Here is a 13752-nt window from a genome sequence, read left to right as displayed (position 1 = left end):
TGAGGTCGCTTCTAGCAAGAAATTTATTGTTAGTAGTTTCAATAATAACTTTAAAATGGTTGATTCAAGGCCTATAATGGAATAATTCCATGAAATTCAAAGAATATTAGGGAGCTTTAAACAACAAAACATAGTGATGGATGAGACCTTTGTAGTTTCCTCTATTATTGACAAATTGCCACCTACTTGGAAAGATGTAAGGAATTCTCTTAAGGATAAAAAGGATTACATAAATGTTGATCAATTGGGTGCCCATCTTCGTATTGAAGAGGGGATTCGGGTCCAAGATGGCAAAAGGATGCAAATTTGGGTTCATCCACTATTAACATGGTGGATGATGGAAAATCAAAGGAGTCTTCTAATCCAAAGAAGAGGGAAAACAACTTCACCAAAGGAAACCAGCAAGGCAAGAAGCCTAAGTTTGGTGGAGGTGATCAACGAGGTATCTGGAAATGTAGTAAGTCTGGTCACTTCTAGAAGGATTGTATCATTTGGAAGAAGAAAATAAGCAAGAAGAATGGAAATGACGAGTCAAGCCAACTCAATACCAAATAAGGTATGTGCGGACAAATTTCACCCAATTCATCTAATAATAAGGGGTGTGTGATTTTCTAAATGTTCTGTGTGCACAGAATGATTGTGGTTGGTGGTTTGATTTAGGACCAGCTAGACATGTATGCAAGGAACAATCTCTATTCAAGACCTTTAAGGAGGTTGAAGATGGAGAAGTTTTGTACATGGGAAATGACTGCTATTAAATTTCTAGGAGTAGGACAAGTAGAGTTACTTTTTACTTCCGATAAATCTCTTGTTTTGATAAATGTGTTGTATGCTCTGGAAATTAGGAGAAATTTAGTATGTGGTATCCTCAATTGATTAGGCTTTAATGTGGTCATGGAAGAAGACAAATTTATTATTATCTAGGGGTGGTACTTCTGTTGGATTTGGTTATCATTTAACAGCATGTTTAAACTTAGTATTTGTAATACTTTAAGGATAAATTTATTTGTTGTTATGGATAATTCTTCTCTATGGCGTAATTGACTTGATCATGTTAGTTACAAGAAGTTGTACATTTTATGTCTAAGCATGACCTAATACCTTCATTTGCTCCAAGTATAGAGAAGTGTAGAACATGCATGCTGAATAAGGTAACTATAAATTCTTTTCGGAACAACTTGGCAAGGGATACCTCATTGCTTGATTTAGTGCATAGTGGCTTATGTGATTTTCATAGCACACATTCCTTAGGTAACAAGAAATACAAGATAACCTTTATAGATGATCATTCAAAATTTTGTTGTATATACTTGTTGTTCACTAAGGATGAAGCCTTGGAAAAGTTTAAGATCTATAAAACGATTTATAATCAATACAGGTGGTGATTACTATGATCCAAGTTATTTCCGATCTATGGGCATGATCCATGAAAAAAATGCAGCATATACACCACAACAAAATAGTATAGCAGAAAGAAAGTATGACTTTAATTACAAGAACTGGTAAATTCCATGTTATCCTATTCGGGCTTAAGTGATAGATTTTGAGGAGAAGCTGTTTTAACGGCTTGTTATTTATTAAACCGAGTTCCAATGAAAAAGAACAAGGTTATTCCATATGAACTTTGGTATAAAAGAAAATCAAAATTGAGTTATCTAAAAGTTTGGGGTTGTAGGGCAATTGTAAAATTGTCGGAACCCAAACGTAAAAAGTTGGGGGAAAGAGGAGTGGAATGCATTTTTATAGGGTATGTTGTGCATAGAAAATCCTTCCTATACGTTCTATGTAATCTCTATTCTATATGGGAAGAGAGGGGGGACACCAAAATATAAGATCCCTTTTTTGCCCTCACTAAATGCAGCAAATTACAATTTAATCTCTATTCTATATGGGAAGAGAGGGGGGACACCAAAATATAAGATCCCTATTTTGCCCTCACTAAATGCAGCAAATTACAATTTAATAAAATAAACCACAACCAATATTCAACCCAAAATCACTGCACACACAAAAAAAAAAAATCCACAAATTAGCTAGTAACTATCTAATTAATTAAAAACAAAAAAAAATCACATCAATAAATAATCTGGCGACTTACATTAGTAACTTCCCAAATATTATCAAAGCAAAATTTTTCAAAAAATAATTTAAAAATTCCTAATTTAGTGGAGAAACTACATGAATAACTGTATCTCTAATATTAGTTTCCACCTTCAAGGTAACTTCCAAAAAGTGTGCTCCACAATTCTTGACGGTTCTTTATTTTCTCTTCTCCATAATCGGCAAACTGAAAACACACTACACTGTCAACTTCAATTCCCCTTTCCAAACACCAAGATTAATATTTTCAATTCAACAAAACCAAGCGAAGTAACGAGGGAAAAGGAAGTGACAAAAGGTAATTCTTACTTCTTATTATGTTTTATTGTTCATTTGATTAATATTGTTACCATACATTTATTGTTCACAACAAACAGTTCAGCGTAATCGACAATAATGATTTTGATAACGTTTTTTGAGCTAATTTTATTAACAACAGAAGGAGAGAAAAAATATCATTTACAATCAGTGCAATTGACCAAGTTTCAACAAGCAAATATTAGCAAAAAAAAAGGCACTTGCAAAGTGAATCACGAAACAAGTTAAAAAGGTAGGTGAAATTGCAAATTGTTTAGTTACTACTATTCAATTGCAAATGGTTTTTTTTTTTTTTTGGGAAATTAGTAACGAACCAAAAAGAACTGAGTATATCTAAAATAAAAAAGATTTGAGTATATCTAAAATCATGATTACAGTAAGATTGTGAAATTTTTTTTTGAGTTTGACATGAAAATGAGAGTGGGTAACTGTGTTGCAAAAAAATATTTTGTAATCTTCTTTTCGTCACAATTTTTTTAATCTGGGTGCACGCAATGCTTGAGGAATAATAATTCGAACTTTTCATGAAATAATTATTCGCAAAAAAAAAAACTTTCCATACCCAAATAGTTCGAGAAAAACGCTCACCAAATTTTGCAATACAGGAGTATAATCTCTCAAAATAAAAATGCAATCTTTTAATTTCTATATTATGAAGGTATTGCTTTTGTAATTGCGCTTACCCAAAATCTTTCACATGCAAAAACAAATTTAAATTTTATACTCACCTCTAAGATATCGAAATTGGCAATGTTTTAACTCCTTAAAAACCAATTTGTTGTCCCTCCAATCGTTGTCTTCCAAGAATTGCTAGATAATGCATTTAGGTTCTTCAATTTTCACTTTAATTCTAAATTTTTTACTTGATTATAGAGGAGGAAGGGATATGGATACTTCTTAGGTGATGTGGAAGCAGAGCTGGTTAGGAGGAAAAAGATAGTAAGGAACAATGCGGCAACTGATGTTTTAGAAGAAATAAGGATAATAAAGATGTACTATAGATATGGACACTAAGACAATTTGCGTCGGATATGAGGCGCCTATTTGCGTCGGACCTTGGTGTGACGCCAAAGCCCTCGACGCAAATGACTAGGAAACGATGTGCGTCGTACGAGAAACGACGCAGATGGTTGAGCTATTTGCGTCGCACCTATATACGGTGCGACGCACATTGCCCTGCTGCCCATGCCAGCATGGAAAGGGAAATGTGCGTCGCACATTACCCTTCCATGGCAGCAGGGGAAGGGCAATGTGTGTCGCACATTGCCTGGGTGCGACACACATTACTAATGTGCGTCGCACCTTGTGCCATGTGCGACGCACATTGTGAGCAATTTGCGTCACACTTCTTGCCATGTGCGACACAAATGGCTCATTACATTTTTTTTTTCGTTTTTTCCAGATTTTCTGTTGGTTTGTTTACATATTACTAAAATTAGATGATTCAAAACTAAACAAACATTCATATTAATAATTGTGAGGGGAAAATTCGGCAGAGTCTTCTTTGTAATATGGATAACCCAAGAAATGTTGACTAAAGCATGCAACAAAATGTGATAAGTTCATATATAAAGATAAAAGGGAAGCATACTTTTCAATGTACGGAAGTTGGAAAATAAAGCATACTTTTCAATGTATGGAAGCATGATGTATTTCATATTTCGATTGGCTCTCAATGTCCTTTGCATGTAGTTGATCGCGGCAACTGGTTCATGGCGTAGCATGGTCTCCAAAATCATACTAGGACACATGAAACCAATATTTGAATCTCCATTCACATCACTATCATCTGACAAGAACCTACACTCCAAATATTTATAGTTAGATGCCAATAATAATAATAAATATCAAATTTGATTAGTTTAGAGTTTGAGAAATCTCACATCATAAATACTTGCAAAACGGATACATTAAGCCATTCTCCCGTCAGAAGTTGGAAAACATCTTGTCGGGAGAGAATGATCATCTAATCAGAAGGATAGTTGAAGCAGGAACCCCTACTAACTTCGATAGTAAAAGGCTCATCTGCAGGTTTTTGGCAAAACAAACGATGCATCTCCTTGACCGCATCAGACATATCCTCAAGTGACACGCTAATCAATGGATCTATGTGTCTATGTGCAGACTCATCGGTGCAAGGATCATTAGCAACTGTTTTCTTTTTCTTCTTCTGCGCAGCTTCTTTAGATATATGTTCCTAATTCAAATCGACTTCTTTTTAATTCATATTATATATAAAATAAGATTATTTGGTTATTTATATAAATCAAGATTTCTAAGTATATACATTTAGATTTCTTATTATATACTAAATCATAATACTAAACATAAGTTACCTGATTATCTGAGACCAAAAATATCAACTCTTTTGGCCATTCTATGACAGAACCCTCGGCTTGACTGAGTTTCGTGTTGAATGGAGTAGAGAGTGGAACTGGAACATCTGCGTAATCCGCATAAAACTCATCAACACTCACTCTCATGGCAGTCGTAGAGTGTGACGATGGCTCCTGTCGTGGATGAACGGTACCCTCTTCAGCTACAATGATCGGTCCCGAGACATCCGCTATTGCCAAACGACATGGAACTTAACTCTTAACATCCAATAAGAGAAGAATGACATCAACTAAGTGTTTTAGGAGCATAATATAATAATTAGAACATATATAAAATGACAATATACCTGCAAGTTCGCAAATGGATCAATCCCCCCGATTGACAGCTACTAGGAACGATTGGAGTGGAAGGAGTCGGTACTAGAATACCTAACTGTGTCGCATAAGCCATTAACCTTTCTTGAACCATAGCATCTATCTTCGAGTTCATCTCTTCCATAGTCTGCTCTCTAACTCTTTGACTCACTCTAGCCTCTAATGCCTGAATCTCCTCATCATCCATGCCCCTACCCTTGCGAGCAGTACTGCTCCGATCAGGGTCATCCCAGACAGATGTAATCCCAATGCTACGCCCAGCTGTTAACACACGCCCAGGTCGGTCTTTCCTCTGCAGAGCACGTGAAAGAGCATCATCCATCCGACCTGGAACAAACTCTCCTTCAGCTTCTTTCTTTTTCCAATCATCACACGTTCAAGTTAAAAAAAGTCATATGATTAGTAGAAGACGAGTAAGGAGACAAGAAAGACGTTATAAAATTTGAACAATGCTTACAATGGACTCTTTTATCTTTTGTGTTTTTTCATTAGGAAAGAAGAAATTTCCATCCTTATCTTTTTTCGATCTCGCGAGAAGCCAAGGCAATGTCCGATCCGGCAAGGAGGAAATCAATGATGATGTAGATGAGTCAACAGATGATGCTGTAGCGGAATGGATATACCTCTGCTTTGCCAAATGGGAATCATCTCCGCATATGATTTTTGGCCCAAAAAATGAGGATGCTTGTTAGCAGCCTGAGAGATTCTTGCTTTTGCACTTTTAGCCTAATATAGGATTTAGTAACTAGTCAATATTAAAAAGTAATGAAAATATAATTTCATATTATATATTACATACCTGGAACTCCTTAGTGCTACATTTTTGTACAAACTGGTCCCAGATCTCTCACGTGATGTAAGGATACATCACGTATGGCCGCCTATTATCGCTAGCCACCTTCCTCGTTTTAGTGATCCATCTGGTCACCAATCTTGACTTGAAATCTCTCCACCGTTTATCACATGTAGTCAAGACATCTCGTTTCTTCAAAACATCCTCTTCTATCCCAAACTCTCTCTTCAATATACAGAAATAAACCAATTAATAATAAACAATTAAAATAATAAACATAATTTCAATTAGTTTATTAGAAGAATAAGGTTACTTACTTTAGCATCTTCCCACAAAGTGTTTTTCGTGCCTTCTAGAACATCATCCCAAGTGTCGTACAAGATAGACACTTTGCTTCTATTGATCTCCCCACAATAAATCTTGTACTCACCAGCATAGCGCCCAATCGGACGTATCCATCCCAAAGAAGAACTTGGCCGACTTTTGTTCTTCGTAACAGCTGCATCAGTAATCTGGGGCTCATCAGATGCATCACGCATTATCTCATCATCTGCCATCGCTACACCTGAAACCATGTATATGTTAGATTAATCAATAAATTAATGCACAATTATTTGAACATGCAAAACACAAAATAAATAATTAAAGATTATAAACATTAGTACTTGTGTTAATATTACACAATTTACCTATTAATCAGCTATTTCTTTGCCAATGTAAAATCCCTCATTGTGGTCTCGACGAATGTAATTTGTGTCTAGATCTTCCCCTAATGTACTTGGAATAACTACTGACGAAGCAATGACTTCATTGAATTATGCATCGTAATCTTCTTCATCGTGTACATCATCAATTCCAAGTATTCTCCTTTTTCCTTCCATGACAACAAACCATTTTGAATCGGCAGGGTCAACCATGTAGAATACTTGTTTTGCTTGTGATGCCAATACTAAGTTATCTTCAAGATGTCCTAACCGGCTGAAATTGACTAATGTAAAAAAGTCATGTTCATCTTTCTTCACACCAGACGAATATCAACCCACTTGCATTGGAACAGCGGAATCTTGAAGTCAACATAGTCAAGTTCTAATATCTCTTCAATGAACCCATAGTAAGACTTCATTGTCTCAACAACGTTCTATCTGTTTACTTTTATATCTGATGACAAAGCCCCATCGTAACACCACTGTTTTGCATCGTGGATTTGTCATCTTGCCGTTTAGTATAAAATGTATAACCATTGATGTCATACCCCTCATAGGAAAGAACTTGCGTCTTTGACCCATATGCCAACCATTTCAATATATCCGATACATCGTTAGGAGTATCAGATAATTGGTTCATAACTCGTTCTTTAAACCAATCAACGAACGTCCGATTATGCTCAATCATCAAGTCACGTTCATTAAACAATGGATACTGAACACTAAGCCAGTCATGTGCTCATTAAGTAAGGATGAACTTGTTTCAGATTTTGTAACACAATCAATTCTGCTTTTCTTTTCAACTCTCCATCAAGACACAATCTTTTTCTCCCAATGGTACACAACCTTCAAGCCTTCCTTCATGTCTAGATTTTGGCAAACCAATTGCTTGTGCACGTGCTAAATACTGACTTGCATATTCAGATACTTCCTCAGCAACTGTTCTTTGCACAATACTTGCTTCTGGTCTAGCTGGATTCATCACTTTACCCTTCAGAGTACCCATATGTCTTTCAAAAGGCCACATATATCATCAAACGGCCCACAAAGTTTAATTTCTCTAACAAGATGGATTATCAAATGAGGCATGATGTCAAAGAATGATGGTGAAAAGTACGTTTCAAATCAAAACATGTCTCTATTACATCGGCTTGCAAGTTATCTAGAATGTTAGGATCAATCACCTTGTTAGAGATAGTTCTGAAGAAGAAACACAATTTTGTGATTGTATATCTTACTTGGGAAGGCAAAATTCCTCGTATTGCAACAGGTAATATATGCTCATCAAGATATGACAATCATGAGATTTAAACCAACAAGTTTCAAGTCTTCAGTGAAACAAGGTTTCGGAAATTTGACGAGTATCCAGCAGGAACCTTTAACCTATGCAGGGACTCACAAAAACTAGTTTTCTCCTTCTTAGACAAAGTGTAGCAAGCTGGTGGAAGATAATAGCGTTGTCCCCGCTCCTGAAGTGCTAGTTTTGGTCTACCCATTTCAGTCATGTCTTTCCTAGCTTTAACTTCATCCTTTGTCTTTCCGGGCATATTCAACAATGTTCCGACAATGGGATCACAAACATTTTTCTGAAATGTGCATTAAATCAAGACAATGTCTGACTTCCAAACATTCCCAATACGGAAGGTCCCAAAACTTAGATCTTTTCTTGTATAAGTTCTTTGAGACACTTTTGAAGGGCTTGCCAAAAATTGTTTCAATATCCTTTACCCTATTAGAAACCTCTTTTCCACGTAAAGGTACAGGGGTTCTCTCATCTCCACTTTTCCGTTAACAACTTTTTCTTCTACGGAATGGATGATCTAAAGGAAGCCATGTACGATAATGCAGGTACACATTCTTCCCATAAGGATGTAACCGCTTATCAATCATATTCTCATCACAAATAGGGCATGCCTTTGCTCCTTTAACCGTATACCCTGACAAATTCCCATAAGCCGGGAAATCATTAATCGTGCAAAATATCATGGCACGCAATGTGAAGTCAGTTTTCGCATACGCATCGAACATGGAAACACCTTCATCCCACAACAATTTCAGATCTTGAAGAAGCGGGTCAAGATACACATCTATATCGTTTCCGGGTTGCTTAGGACCCGAAATAAGAAGCGATAGCATAATAAATTTACGTTTCATACATAACCAGGGAGGAGATTATAAATTGTCAGTAGAACCGGCCAAGTGCTATGTTGGGTACCTAGTGTGCCAAATGGGTTCATCCCATCTGTACAAAGTCCAAGCCTAAGATTTCGAGGTTCTTTACCAAAACCGGGAAACTTTCGGTCGATATTTCTCCATTGCGGAGAATCGGCCGGATGTCTAAGCATCCCATCTTTCTTCCTCTCGTCCGCATGCCATCTTAGTAATCTAGCATTATTTTCATCCGAAAATAAACGCCTAAATCTCGGAATGATTGGTAGATACCAAAGAACCTTCGCCGGAGTTTCTTTCTTTCTCATCCCTCATCATTATTCTCTTTTACCTTGTATCAAGACTTTCCACACCTAGGACACTCACGCAAATCCTGGTACTCGTTTCGATACAAAACACAATCATTTTGACATACATGTATCACAACAATTTCTTTGCCTCGTAGGTAGAGTTGGGCATTTCATTCCCTTCAGGTAGCAATTCTTGTAAAAAGTGAACAACTCACTTAGACTTTTATCTGTCCAACTATGCTTCGATTTCATATTGAACAATGTGAGGACTCCAGAAAGTGTAGTGAAATTCTCACACCCTTGATACATAGGTTTTTCCGCTGCACTTAAAATACTATCATACATATGCGGACGATCGGTTCTTTCATCCTCCAAATTGTGCAACATCTCATCTACTCTATCATTTTCATCATCTACCATGTCATTTTCATCATCTACCTTTCATTCTCATTATCACCATCTCCTTCAATCTCAACCTAACCACTCATCAACATGCAAATCATCACACAAGCTAGTGGAGCTCATACCCACATCATAAAACTCTCCATGTCATGTCCACCTAGTATAGTTACTCTTAAACCCACGACGAATCAAATGATCTTTAATTGATCCATATCACGATACCCCCTTGAGTTATTGCAATCACAACAAGGACACAAGACTAACTTTGACCCATTCTCCGATTGATGTTCTAACGCAACTCTGATAAATTCATTAACCCCTTTAGAAATGTCGTCGAAATTCGATTACCATACATCCAGTTTCGACCATATCATACATAGAGAACCAAACAAGAATACAATCGATCACATCATTCAAAGTAGTTTATCAAATGCAGTCATGACCATTTGGGTCCTTATCACTCCAACCTAACCCATCCTTGAGTTTCTCATCTCACTAGTGAATGAACATTTGGTTTTCAATTCTAAGAAAAATTCGGCAGCACTTCCCTACAGTTCTCCAAGTGCACGAGCTTGGAGAACCGGCAAACCGATGAGGACTAAGGTGGCAACTAAACTACAATGTAAAGGAATGACATAACTTTCAAATTCTAAATTGAGCATTCAAGAATTCTAACTCATAATTGAAGCACATATTTCTAACGAGAGCATTCAAGAAACTATATACTACAGAAACTATACAAATTCATAAGCTATGAATATCCTAAATTTAATCTCAAATTATTTCACACATGTTTATCATGATTTGAATTCTAATTTTAACCCCTTAACAAATATTAGAACTAAGATTATTCAAAACAACCCCTAAAAAAATTAAATAACTTGAAAATACATGATTAATATATATTAATACAAAAAAAAAACAAAAAAAAAAACCAAAAAATACCTCCTTGCCGGCGGCGGGACTGACGGTGCAGCGAAGGGAGAGTGAAAGAGAGAACCGGTGCACCGGCGGCGATTGTAAGGAGAGTATGAGCAAAGTTCCCGGCGAGATTGTGAGCAAAGTTCCCGGCGACGAAGATGGAAAGAGAATGAGAGAGTAAGGAAAGAGAATGAGAGAGAGGGGAAGAGAGAGAGAGAGAGAGAGGAAGTGCGCCGAAGAGGGCACCGGCGAGAGTAAGGAGAGTGTGCGCCGGCGAGATTGTGAGCAAGGTTCCCGGCGAGAGTGTGTGCGTAGAGTGTCGCAGGAGAGAGAGAGGGGGGATAGCAGAAATTGTAGAGTTAGGGCTCAAAAATAATGAAAGCCGTTGGGAAATATTACAAAAAGAGGGGGGAGAGCCTTTTGCGTTGCACCTAAGGCACGTGCGACGCAGATGACTAATGTGCGTCGCACCCTTCCCCTAGTGCGACACATATTAGTCTCCCTTAGCTTCCCATACTCGCATGATTTGCGTCGCACGTGTGTACCATGCGACGCAAAATCCTAATATGCGTCGCACAAATGTACCATGCGACGCATATTAGGCGTGTCCTGGTATTGTTTTTGTTGTTTTTCGGCGTACTCTGTTTTTCATGCGACGCAAATAGGTGTTTTGCGTCACTTTCGTGTCTATGCGACGCAAATACGGGGATGCAAATTATGCTTTTTCTACTAGTGATTAATGATGATTATTTTTATCAATCATCTACATATAATTTCATTTGCCTCTTTGAAATTTTAATAAATAAAGTACATTAAATAAGAATTATAAAGCATGTATTAGATGTATATTTAGGTGAAAAATAATGATAACTTTTTTTAAACATCTTCATAAAATATGATTCACAAACTTTTGTATAAGGCAGGCCACATCTTGAATAAATAGTGTGGCCAGCTAATAAAAAGGCCCAAGTTAGTCCTTATGATGAAACATGCGTCTCCTAAAAAATAGTCCAAACACAAATCTGTTTTCAGAGGGGTTACTTTTCGTAACAGGGGTTATTTTTTCATTCGTTTTCAGAGGGGTTACTTATTGTAATAGGGATTACTTTTTTTCAATCTAGGTTTTTTAATCTTCTAATTTTTAGGTGATATTTTTAGAAACTTGGATTACTTCGGATTACTTTTTGTAATAGGGGTTACTTTTGTTTAATCTAGGTCTTCTAATCTTCTAATGTTTAGGTGTTACTTTTAGAGACTAGGGGCTACTTTTTCGAATACTAAGGGATTACATTACTGAAACTATACCCCATCCGTATCCTTTTCAATGTACACAACTTCCTCTTTTTATTTATTCTTTTTCTTATGTATGCACGGTTATTTTTTCTATTTTGGTAATGTGTTCATCTATGTTCTCCACTTTTAATCCATGTAGTCCATTGTTTAATATAATTAAAGGAAGAGATGCATTATTGAAACTTATATAAAAAGAGCTAGAGGTAAGTATGTAATAATTAAACTTCATAAACGATTTCGCACGCATAGCGTGCATATAAAGCTAGTAGAACAAAGTGACATTTGGTGGATCTAGAATGTTGTGGAGTCAAGAGATGCAATTTTTGTTGAGAATCGTTACTCATCAATTCCTAGACCAAAAGACATAACTCCCAATACCAATGTTCAAGCATTGATCATACTACGTTTGATCAAGAAGTTGATGAACAAACTCTTGATAAGAATATTGCATCAGCATCATCACAACCAAGAAGAAATACAACGGTAAGAAAAGCGAAATCTTTTGGACCCGATTTTCATGTGTACTTGGTTGAAGGATCTAGAAGTTCTTTAATGACTAAGGTTCCATATATTTTCAATCTGGATGAGAATTCTTTAACTTATAGTGAGGCCATGAGGTCTCGAGATTATTCTTTTTGGAAGGAAGCTATACATGATAAAATGGATTCCATCATCGGAAATAACACTTGGGTCCTAGCTGATTTACCTCCTAAGTGTAAACCAATCGAGTGTAAATGGATTTTTAAAAAGAAAATGAAAGTGGATGGAACTAGTGATAAGTTCAAGACGAGTTTAGTGGCTCAAGGTTTTTCTCAAAAACGAGTGTCGATTATTTCAACACAGATGCAGCCGTGGCTAGAATCTCCACCAAAGGTTATTAATAGCACTTGCGGCTATTAATAAACTTGTGATCCATAAATGGATGTCAAGACGGCTTTCTGGAATTGAGAAGTAGAGAAAGTGGTTTACATGCGACACCGTATGGGTTTGTTGTTAAGGGGCAAGAGCATAAAATATGCAAGGTAATTAGGTCTTTGTATGAGAAAAAACAAGCACCTAAATAATGGAATCAAAAGTTTGATGAGGTTGTGTTGTCTAATGGTTTCAAATTGAACGACTCAGACAAGTGTTTATATAGCAAATTTGATGACAACGGTAATGGTGTCATGATTTGTCTATATGTGGATGACATGTTAATTTCTAGGACGGATTTGTCTCAAGTAGAATGGACGAAGTCCTTTATACCTTCAAAATTTTCGATGAAAGATTTGGGGGAGGCCGATGTCATCCTAGGTAAGAGAATAAATAAACAGAGACAATGGAAAACTTATCTTATCACAATTTCATTACATTGAGAAAGTGTTTAACAAGTTTAATGTAAGTAATTGTTCTCTTGTTTAAAAACCTATCGACGCAAGTGAGAAATTATTACCAAATAATGGTAAGGTCGTGTCTCAACTAGAGTACGCGAGGGTAATAGGTTGTTTGATGTATGCTATGATGAGTACAAGGCCAAATATCGCATTTGCGATAGGAAAGTTAAGTAAATATACTAGCAATCCTATTATGAAACATTGGCAAGCTATTCGTTGAGTGTTAAAGTATTTGAAGAAAACCATGAATTATGGTTTGTCTTATAGTGGATATCCTTCAATTTAAGAAGGGTATTCGGATGTGTTTGGGCCCAAAAAATATGACGATCCCAATAACATGTAACAAGGAGAAAAGACCCTCACCGGGAACTAAGCCTCACATAATAGCCCATAGCTTTGCAAGGCTCAAAATCACTGAAGGGACGAAAATACCCCTGTTGGCAATACAAATTGCAGTTTTTATCTGGGACAATTCTCTATAAATAGGGAACGTAACCCCTTAACTCAGGTATCTGATCTAATCTCTACCACTTGAGAACCTCTCTCACTACTTTCTCCCTCTACAAAGTTAATTACTGACTTGAGCGTCGGAGGAGCGTTCCCGGGGCACCCCCAAGGTAGATTTCCTTATTTTGCAGGATTATAGCCGACCAAACGAGGCCTAGTCGAAATGGACGT

This window comes from Beta vulgaris, chromosome 8, assembly GCF_026745355.1.
Source record: "Beta vulgaris subsp. vulgaris cultivar EL10 chromosome 8, EL10.2, whole genome shotgun sequence".
In the NCBI taxonomy this organism is placed as follows: domain Eukaryota; kingdom Viridiplantae; phylum Streptophyta; class Magnoliopsida; order Caryophyllales; family Amaranthaceae; genus Beta; species Beta vulgaris.
This window is presented reverse-complemented; position numbering follows the sequence as displayed.